The sequence below is a fragment of the Nothoprocta perdicaria genome, unplaced genomic scaffold (assembly GCF_003342845.1).
Source record: "Nothoprocta perdicaria isolate Ctin4 unplaced genomic scaffold, notPer1 scaffold_0, whole genome shotgun sequence".
Lineage (NCBI taxonomy): Eukaryota > Metazoa > Chordata > Aves > Tinamiformes > Tinamidae > Nothoprocta > Nothoprocta perdicaria.
In genome coordinates, this window is record NW_020454092.1 from 2,417,402 (window position 1) to 2,427,926 (window position 10,525).

Genomic DNA, 10,525 nt, shown 5'->3' on the forward strand with positions numbered 1-10,525 from the left:
CTCCAGTCAGTGATACTAGACCATTTTAACGTTTTGTCAACTCCCAAATGGAATATATCTTAGTATGAACAAACCTCAAGTAATGATTTATTCATGTGCAGGGTATCTTAAGAGCAATGTGTCCAAAAAAAAAAAAATGTCCTGTTTACTCAAGGTTGTTGGCAGGAATAATGTCTATGAGAAACTGCTTCTTTCTTCTCAGCATGCAATAGAACCCTTTGCGCAGAAACTCATGCAGTAAGGGTAAGTTAGCAATAAGCATAATTAACTTCTGTTGTCAAATTTTACATTAAAGAAAAATTTCCAGACTTGTTTCATTTATTCACAGTCTTTTGAGAAACATCACCAGCAGTGTATCTGTAAGACATGTATAGCAAAAGAAGCTAGTTTTTGTTGTATTCATTGCACATGAAACACTCTGACATGGTTAGTGTTTTCACTTCAGTATTTACAGGAGTTATACTCAAGACCAGTTTTCTTTTCCAGTCAGCTGCAAATAAATGCTGGTATCTACCCTACAGTTTTTTGCTAAAGAATGCAATTTTAAAAACAGTGAAAACAAATGCCTGTTCCCTTTGAAAGAAAAACTTCTGATCACTAGGGCTTTAGAATAACTAGACCAGTAATCAAATAAATGAGAGCAATTATCAATTTGATTTTATTTTTTTTTCTTACCACTGTCAAAAATTACACTCTTACTATTCACATTATTAGTGCAGCTAGCTTGGAAATAGTTGGATAAAAACCCCATGTCAGCAGCCCCTGCACCTCTCTGGGTAAGGTATTCTTGAATTCCCAATGATATATCATGATTTTTGGCCAAATTAATCTAGAGCAAAAAAAAAAAAAAAAAAAAAAAAAACCTTAGCAAAATCATCATACACCAAAAAGTTTCTTGGCCCTGTGGCAGAATGAGTTAGCCAGTTTCCTGAGTAAATTAAAACAGTTTCTGTAATCTGGATGAAAACTGTGATTTTCAGGTATATTCTCAGTGACAATAACTTGTTTTTACTTTGTAGTTTATTTATCCTTATGGCGAAAGTGTACAGTAAGACTAAGTCATTGTTCTGCAGATGCTCCTACTTACAGGTCAGCTGATAGAAAATAAGGCCAGCAGAGCTTTGAAGCTTGGGAGTACATCATTCTGCCCATAGACAGAATCAACTGTGTGTAGCTTGTACAGAAGATGTTTGCCTAAACTGTCTTAGTAATATAAACTGTATATTGCATTTGTAATGCTAATAGTCAAGTTTGCTCTTTTGTTGATCTGGGGAGAATTTCCTGCTCAATTCCTCTGGATGGTTTAACTGTTTATTCTATGATCTCTTTATTTGCCTGCCCTGTACAGTGCAATCTTCAGTATTTTTAGGCACAGTATCCTGGTGATCTATTAACCATGCCATGACTGGAGGTGCATCTGAGCTGGCTTTAGACTGATTAGTTTGGGTGCTTTGCTGTTCTCAGTTTCATGATCAACAAAAGTCCTAAACTTTCTTAACTCCAGTAAACCTTAGTTAAACATGTGGCTCTTGAAGGCTCATCCAGGTCATCATACATTACATGTATAGTTTTCTTGTAAGCAAGTCTCTCATTTAACACTTGGGAAAAAAGCAAAAATAGTGGTCAATAATTATAAATTTTATAAAGTTTGAATAGAGATTTCTTGTTAAGAGTCATTATCAATAGAGGAAAGAGTGATGCACCAAGTTGTATTTGCCATTATTTGCTGTTACCATATAAATAAATTGCACTGAATAGATAAAAAAAATACTGATTTCAAATAAAAAGAAGTTTTAAATAAGCTTATTTTCAAATGAAATTTCATTTGCATTTTTTTGGTTTCTAAATTATACTTTAGAGCTATATGTATTATATCCTGGTCATTAGTGACCTAGTTTTTCTACTCTGTACTTTTTTGCCTTTTGCGTATGTGTGTGTCCTCAAGAAAGCAAAAAGATAATAATTTCTACTAAGAATACATATATTTCAAAAGAAAGTGACACTCAGGCTAGCTACATGTTGTTTAACTTGATAAAATTTGCAAGAAAAGCCATAATATGCTTACCTAGCCAGAAGAAAAAAAAATTTAGATTATTTACATTTTTTAATCTGGATAATATTGTCTCTTCCACCTCCACCTTGATTTTTATATTTAAGATCAGAGCTGTAATCATGTTGGCACTCTGCTAAGTATAATAGTTCCTAGACTTAAGATGTCTTTTGTAAATACTCACTAACATGCTGTATCTTGAAATTTTCAGGCAAGATTAGTTTTGTCCGTACACCCTGTGATATTAAAACTTCTACTGAATACAGTGACCTGATCTGTTGTTTCTCCAATGGTGTTGCTGAGTTCCTCTTCCCTCTTGTAATCCTAAAGCCCAGGATTTTAACTTGGTGAGTTTCAGAGCTGTGTTGAAAATTATGCTTTTATCTCACCCAGTCTCCCTACACCGTTGCGTTTAAACAAGGAGGAGCACCTCCTCTATCAGTACTTACATCAACTGCAGCATTAAATGTGTTTCATATGTCCTTTTATCCAGTTATTACACTAATTGTCAACACAGTATTGATATTTATATTGATCTGTGATATTAGAAATTTCAATTCAATTGCCATTACTCTTAATCAAGCTGGTGTTTCAGATATATTGGAAAACTTAGGATGCCTCATGTCGGTGGAGCCTACAGTTTCCTCTGTACCGAGAAATTATATCATTTAAAATGTTCACAGGGTAAGAATAACTTGTATAGAGATTATCATTATTTAAAGTTCTTTACTGTTCAAGTTTTAAAATAAAATACAAAATACAAGTCATATGCATTGATTTTAATTAATATGAAACTGCTTCTAAGCAAGGTTGCATAAGTTCCTAAACTGTAAGCTAAGCCTAGATTCCCCTTTTTCCTCATGCCATGCACAGAGCAAGTGCTGATATATTCCAGGCAAAAATAAACAAAGAAATCCCCAAAGATTCTTTCCAAAAAAAGAGCAAGAAATACCAACTGTAAGCAACTTTTCAGCCAAGAATATATTTTACCTGTCATTTTCTTGAAAATATCAAAATATTTGAAATACAAGCATTTTGACCTCTGTAACATCAGGTAAAACAGATAGCAAATGTTTCTTCTTCCAGAAACTGGCTTTTTTGCATGCAGTAATTTAGAGGAATAGCAGATTCCCTTTGGAAAATAATACCAGTATATCTTATACCTTTGCTTTTCTGCTACTCACCACAAAGAACAAAATATAGACAAGTGCACGCAGCAGCAGTCTGTGTCTTTCCTTCTTACTTTGCTTGCTGTTGCTCTCCTATTAGCTGTAGCTATGCAGTCCTCTAGATACAGTGAGACAGGAGCTGTGCTACCTTGGTAGTGAGTACAGAGGCAGCTTTTGCGCTTGCCGGCTGCCTCACGTTTGTAACACCCTCACTCCTTCCGGGCAGTCATTCCAGCGGGGAATGACACTAGCATTTCTGAGCTGTTCTTGTGCTTTCTCCCAGAACACTCAGGGAAAGCAGACTTCGTGATCTCCATGCTAACTACCAGCCTGCCTGCTGCCAGTTCTCCCTACTTCTGCCAGTGATGACATTCAGCTCGCTCCTCCACGCGGGATACAGCACTGATTCCTCATTATGTAAGGCAGTCTAGGTCAAGTGTAGGAGAGAGACTGCTGGCCTGAGCAAGCTAGTGGATTGCTCCCTCAGCTTCATCTTCATGGGGTCTGGAAGCTGGATCCTCATCTTTGCTACGTCTTCTTGGGTAAATGTTTTTGCATGATTTAAATAGTTATTGTGCTGTTTTTTTCTATGCAGATAACTGTCAGCCATGCTGTGAATTGCAGAGAGAATTTGCTAGGTGAAACTAGCTCTGTCAGCATGATCGAATCATCAGAGTAGTAGTCCTTAGCATACCAGCTTTAAGACACTTTGCAAATAAATAAATTCTAAATTAGGCTTGTTTAACAAACCATTCTAACCATATGGGGATTATTGTTGATTTGACTGATTAAGCTGTGAATGAAACCCATTTGCTTGAAGATGATGCAGGAACGCATTATCAGATAGAGCTATTAGCTCTGAGAGGTTTACTGCAGTTCTTGGCTGTTGCATTGTTTTAGCCTGGCAAATTGCAAATATGCTTCCTTTATTAAACAAAACAAAAGGGGAAAAGTGCTGGTATTTAATTGTCTTGCACTCTTTGATCATTCTTTGAAAGCAGCAATTAAAGCCAGGATTCTGCTTGCTATTTACTGCATGAATGTGTGAATCTATAAGCCTCTGGTACAGAGAAGGTGAATACTGCAGATAAAACTCCGTTCAGTGACTGCTCTGCAGAATGCCAGAACAGCATATGCTAGCTAGATTTGTGTTAGAGGGTGCCTGTTTTTACCAGCTATATAGAACTCAAAGAAATCTATTATGTTTACATCGTGCTGAAAACCAGTTTATGGTAAAACATAGAATGGGTTTGTTTTCAAACAAATTACACATACTGAGGGCTGTCAGATGCTGAGCAGCATCTGATTATACCAGAATGCAGTAGAAGAGGGCCTGGAAAGTAACAGCATAACCCTGATACTGCAGTATCATGTAGGGAATTTCAGCAAGGCTACCGCTATGCCAGGAGCACTTACCATTTAATAACTTTGATTTTGATATGTATATATAATTTATGTGTGTGTGTGTGTGTATATATATGAAATATTAATTTGAAAACTGGTGCATATGTAGAGTACCTTAGACAGTGAATGCCCCCTTCATCTTCCACTTTTCCCTTCCCCTTTCCCACTCCCCTCCAAGTACTATCAAGTCTAATTTATAGGAATTAGCAATTTGTAAAATAATAATAATTTAAGATAGATTATTGAATTGCAGATTATAGGATAAGTTATTGAAAAAAAATGCTTGAAAGAAACTTTGGTTAACATGTATAAACCAGTTACAGTTTATACCTTTCTACCAAGATTTCGGTAAATATGTAAACTCAGAAAAGACAAATGTTGTATTGTGTATTATGTGTCTTTGTTCATAAGTGTCTAAACTGAAAATACAAAGTAGAAAACTATCATCTATTGAATTTACAAAATTCAATTACACGTGAATTACAAAATTCACATGTCTAATGGGTCATTTATCATTCTCAAGAAAAAACTGAGGCCCTTTCTAGAGCCAAAATAAGATTAAATGTATTCCTAAGAACTAATTTTGATGGTAACAGTGGAAGTTCTTTAATTTTTTTTTCTCCCACCACTCACTAATAGTTCTTCACACTTCTGTAGAAATAACAGAAATTATTTTCAACACTTGTTTGTAAGCAAGGTGAATTGTTATATCATTTTCATATAATTTGTAAAAGATTTATTTCTCTGGAAAAGTACTGCCAAGCAGTCACTTGTCTATTTATCATGACCTTGGCTAACCAAGTTACTTCCCTTCCTTTGATGACACTTAGAGATCTATATTGTGATTTAGTAGAAATGCCAGTGGTATCTTTATTATTTATTTTCTGAAGGTAGTTAGATCACATGACTTGGTTTCAGTATCTTGAAAACAGCTCTGTTTTTTTTTTTTTTTTTTTTAACTGCAATGATATTTTAAAGATATCATTTTATAGTTCAAAATATGGAAGTGTTTCCTGAATCACAGTATAGTATGGGAGATTAGAACAAAACTCTTAGGTACCATGCAGTATTTGATGATGTACTTCAGCTTCTTTGCTTCTTGCTGCCTCAAGTGTTCTAAAATAGCTATGCTATTTTATATGAGCACGCTGTGTTCTGTCCCATTTCAACAATGGGAGCTTCAGGTATTTTCTTACTGGCTTAAGGAGTGTTAATAACCTACCTATTAAATTTCAAAAAGCATTGATTTATTTGCTTTAAATGTGGGGTGGAGTTCTGGAAATGATTTCAGCATCATGATATATAGTATGGTGTACTGCTCTGGGCATAACGAGGTGTAGGTGCTTGAACAGGATACAAAGTGGTAAAGTCTGTGTGTCATATACGTATTTTTGTATCCTGCGTTCTGATAGGGGCTGAGAAATTGGATCCAAGCTGTATGTAAGGCAATTTATGAACTTACTATGTTGCAGGGCATTGATCATTAGTGGTCACTGCCTCCTGGTAAATTTTTGTGATTTAATAGAATTGTTCACTCCTTGGCTATGACAGTAGGTTGCTATCAGTATTTTGTATTTTCCCTTACATTACAATATGCAGTTTGAGCTTCTGAGAAACCTTTCTCTGTACTTTCTCACCTAGTTCTACAAATTTCTGTTCTACAAGGGACGTTCTGTACTTGTACTAGTTATACACTACAACTGAGGAGCATGAAAACAGTATGAAACTGTGCAAATTGAACTATTTTAGACTAAATTGTTAAGCATAAGAAAATGATTATACCAATTCTTTAAAATATAAGGAAAGTATAGCTATAAAGATCAAACTTCTACTTTCCATAATGGCAAATTTACCACTCGGATTGTCTCTGCTCATTTTAACTGAGCAGTTGAGATACGTATTGTTATGAAAAACATATGCTTATTAAACCCACATTTAATGTTAGTGATAAATTGAAAAAGAAAGTCTACAAACAGCTGTGTTTTAGTTTATCTCACATAATATCCAAATATATCTGTAATTTTATAATTCACAAACTTTCCAGGTAAGTTTGGGTTCTCAGAAATTCAGAATTTCACTGTCTAGAGCTCACAACTTTCCACAAAACCATTCCAAAAGTCACAAAAATATATTGAATAGGCTATATCTATTTTAGAGTTACCTGTTTAATAGCTGGTGGATATGCTCTGTTCTTTGGCAAACAAAGAGGTAACAAGACAACAAACAAAGAGGTATTCAGAGGTACTCAAAGGATTCTGTTACTTTTCACTGATCCTAACTGGAGATAATAGTTGGTTCCATACTGCTGTATTCCCTGCCATTTTTCCAGGTCTTGGTTTTCCATGATGACATTTTTCAATTCTTGAGTGCTTGTATAACTGTAGCTGCAGGATACTTGGTTCACATAGTTTAGAGAGAAAGAGAAAAGGCCATTTGGATTATCAAGTTCACCTGCTTGTCCATGGAGATCTTGGATTCCTTTGTTAGATGTTACATGGATTACTCCATTATCCATTTTCCACATTTGTTGCAATTCACAGAATTAATTCCTAGAATAACTAGAAAGAGATACATTACAAGAGTTATGGGAGATGTTTTTAATGCATTGTTAAACAATGTTTAACAATGTTTTAATGCATTGATAAACAAAATGTACCTTAGACATTGTACCTTCTGCACAAAGCAGAAGTCATGGCGTATCTCCTGCTGCACAGGGCACGTGCTCTCCCTTGTGCTTTTGGGTGGTTTCTTCAGGCCATGCCCGTCACAAGGATTACTCATACTGCAAACTGCATGGGAGAAACTCTCACTGTATCTGCAGTAAGGAGTGGCCAGGACTTTCCAAAGAAAAGACAACATGTATCATACGCTTGCTTTTATTTGAAAGTTACCACAGTTTACTAGCTATTAGCACTGTCCTGGATGTTTAGAGAGAGGGGGAAAAAAAAGGCACACTGGATTTTGGAAGCAGAGGAAAGGGAAATCATGTTTTCTTTATAAATTTTAGTGTTGGAACAGCCAATATGATTGAGAAATCTATACTTGAACTAGGTGTACTATATCTTGACTTCTTTTTTTCTGCACTTGTGTGCAATGTATAATTTTCAATGATTGAAAATATAAGAATTTAAAAGATTCATCTCTGTGGTGGGGTGTAAGAAGTTGCTATAGTCTTGATAAAGCCTTCCAACCTACTCAAACCTCATATCAGTCATCTTGGTCCGGTTCAAGGAGCCACCAAAAGAGTTTGTTGACAGTCACGAACCCTGTCCATTTTCCAAACACTGGCTGGTGATAGAACTAGACTTGAGCACCTGTTTGTTAGAGAGTGCCCAGTGAAATGGGAGCAACAGTAAATTCAGCTTAAAAAAGAGAACACTTCAATATTTTGTTAACATTCCTTCCTAGGTTCCCTAAAGTCAGTGACTATATTAAGTATGCTAAGCAACATCTCTACTGATGCTTATAGAAGGACATTTTATCTGTACTGAACACTGAATAGGTTCATAATACACTCAAATTCTGATTAAGCTGGTGGGAGATGCAGTATGTTCAGTATTTCCCTTCACAGTATGCTAAGGTCAGTAATACATTCAAGACTAAAATTGAAGGCGCTTGAGGATTCTTAGTTTTTTACTATGCTGTGTTTATTGTTTAAGCTATCTGGCTTCTCGTGTATTGGTTTTTGGTATAGTTTTTAGTTCAGAGTTTCAAAGTGCAACATCTTAAATGAACTATGCCCATAAAATACCAAACAAACTTATACAGTAGCAAAGACCAGAGGAATTAAAATTTCAAGCTGTGAGGTAAGTATTCTGCCTTTTAACCTAGTGACAAATCTGTATTTATGAAAACCTGGCAATTCTATCATTTCCAGAAATGTCATCTTTGAATGACTTGAAGGACTTTTGGGAACAATCAACTGGCATTAGTATCTGAACATCTGTCAAGTCTTCGAAATTTTGAGGGCAATTCCTTGTAACGTGTTATTACCACAACAAAGTAATTTGTCACCTGTAAATACTCCTGAGTATCCTGAAGAACTTTGCAAATGTATGAAAAACTCTCGGGTTTCATAATTAAGCCTGAATAATAATAGACAATTCAAGAGTGTTGCAAGCAGTAGAGAGCTGGTCATGAGTCTTTCTACCCCTAGGTCATAGAACAGAACTGCTTTGGAGTTAACAGGGACCTTCCTGCAGTATTTAGTGGCCTAACTGTACTGCCAGCCTAAAAGCTAAATTCAAAACGGGTCTTTGTGGCAGCAGTGTTGGAAAGCCTAGCTCGGGCACATTCCAGGGGGAAAGGTTGATGGTAGGATCCAGCTTGTTCTTGCCCTGTACACACAGGATATGAATTTGCACTGCAGACAAGCTTCCATAATTCCATAGATATATGACATAAAAATGCCCCAAAACAAAGTAATACATGCATGTTTTTGCTTTAATGTTACCCTTTCAGAAACAGTAATCTTAATATGTAACGTCTGTAGGAGATGTAGGTCATATTGCCTTTCCAGTGTCTTGGCATCTGAAGGTTAGTATCTGGATGCTTGGGGGGCAGATTAACTAAATGCTTAGAGGTTACTTGCTGTGTTCTTTTAATCACTGCACAGATTCTGCACAACATTTGCACAGAAAACATCTAGAGTGCATTGTTTTTGTTAGAATGACTGCTTATAACATCCTGCTATTGTTCCTTGTACTTCAAAAAATCCAAGTGTGTATTGTGAGAGGCCAAGCATCTTAGTAGGAGAAATTCAGCTTCATATAGTTTGGATGCAAGATTTAAGCTGTCAAAATTTCATGAGATCCATATACCATAAATAAATAAATAAATAGAAAGGATAATCTAGGGGATCACTTTCTTTATAACTGCCATGGGTCACTGAATTGCACGTTAATGTGTCAAGCATCTGTTTTATCACAGGTGACAGCCTTGTTGTGCACAGATGTTAATTTGGTTTCTTTCATTTTATCTTTACATGCCAAAACCATATTATATAATGAAAGAAATGCAGTATTATTTTTGGCCTTTCTTCTGTGCACCTCCCACCTTCCTAGTCACTGCCCCCTTTCCTAGCAGCATGACTCATCCTGCACCCACCTTTCTCCAGCACCAGGGAAATTCTGCTTTCCAAAAGCCTTTGCAGATGGCCAGCCCAGCTCCCTTTTTTTTTCTTTCTTTTCCTGTTTGGTCAGGAAAGCAGAATGGGAAATGTATAATGGGGTCTGATTTAGCTCAAAGCTGAGGCTGATCCAATGCAGCTGCAGTTTGCTGTATTAAGAGCTGCTGTTACTTAGCAGTCTGCCTGTTAAAAGGGAGTGTTTCTGCCTGGCTGCCGGGTTTGGCTGCCCCGCTGTCATCTGCAGGCCGTGAGTGTCGCACTGGCCAGCTCCTCACAGGCAGCGATTGCCAGTGCAGTCTGGCACAGGGGCCATGGCCTCATACCTCCTTCCTACCTTTCAGAGGCAAAGAATTCACTGAAATAAAAAGTAATCACAACTTTTACTTGTTTAACATCCAATAAAGCAATCTATTTCCTACCGTAATCCTTGCCCTCTGCTCCTTTTTGAAGGTTCTGGGCGGTGTATATCTTCAGACTCTAAACGCCAGACTCTCATTTACCGCTGGCTCTAACCTATTCATTGCTTTTGCCGGTAGATGGGGCTGTTCTTCCAGGTGATGGCTCTGTCTTTTTTTTTTTTTTTTTTTTTCCCCTCTCCCTTCTTTCTTCATTCTCTTCTCTGTCACTCTTCATCCTCCCCCTCCTCCATCCCATCCATGCTCCCCCTCCCCCATTTTTTTTTGCTGATTTGTGGTAGGTGCCATAGGGTGAGCCTCAGCGCTGGAAGTCGGGGACGAAACAGAGAGGATACTGCAGCGGCTGCTTTTTTTTTTT

At 36.8% G+C, this 10,525-nt stretch overlaps 1 long non-coding RNA gene across 1 annotated transcript; it reads left to right on the forward strand.

Moving 5' to 3' along the window:
* Positions 1-2,275: 2,275 nt before the first annotated feature.
* Positions 2,276-3,731, forward strand: LOC112946844. The gene is made up of 2 exons (XR_003249301.1): positions 2,276-2,397; positions 3,503-3,731. It is a non-coding gene; the product is annotated as an uncharacterized LOC112946844 (long non-coding RNA).
* Positions 3,732-10,525: the final 6,794 nt, after the last annotated feature.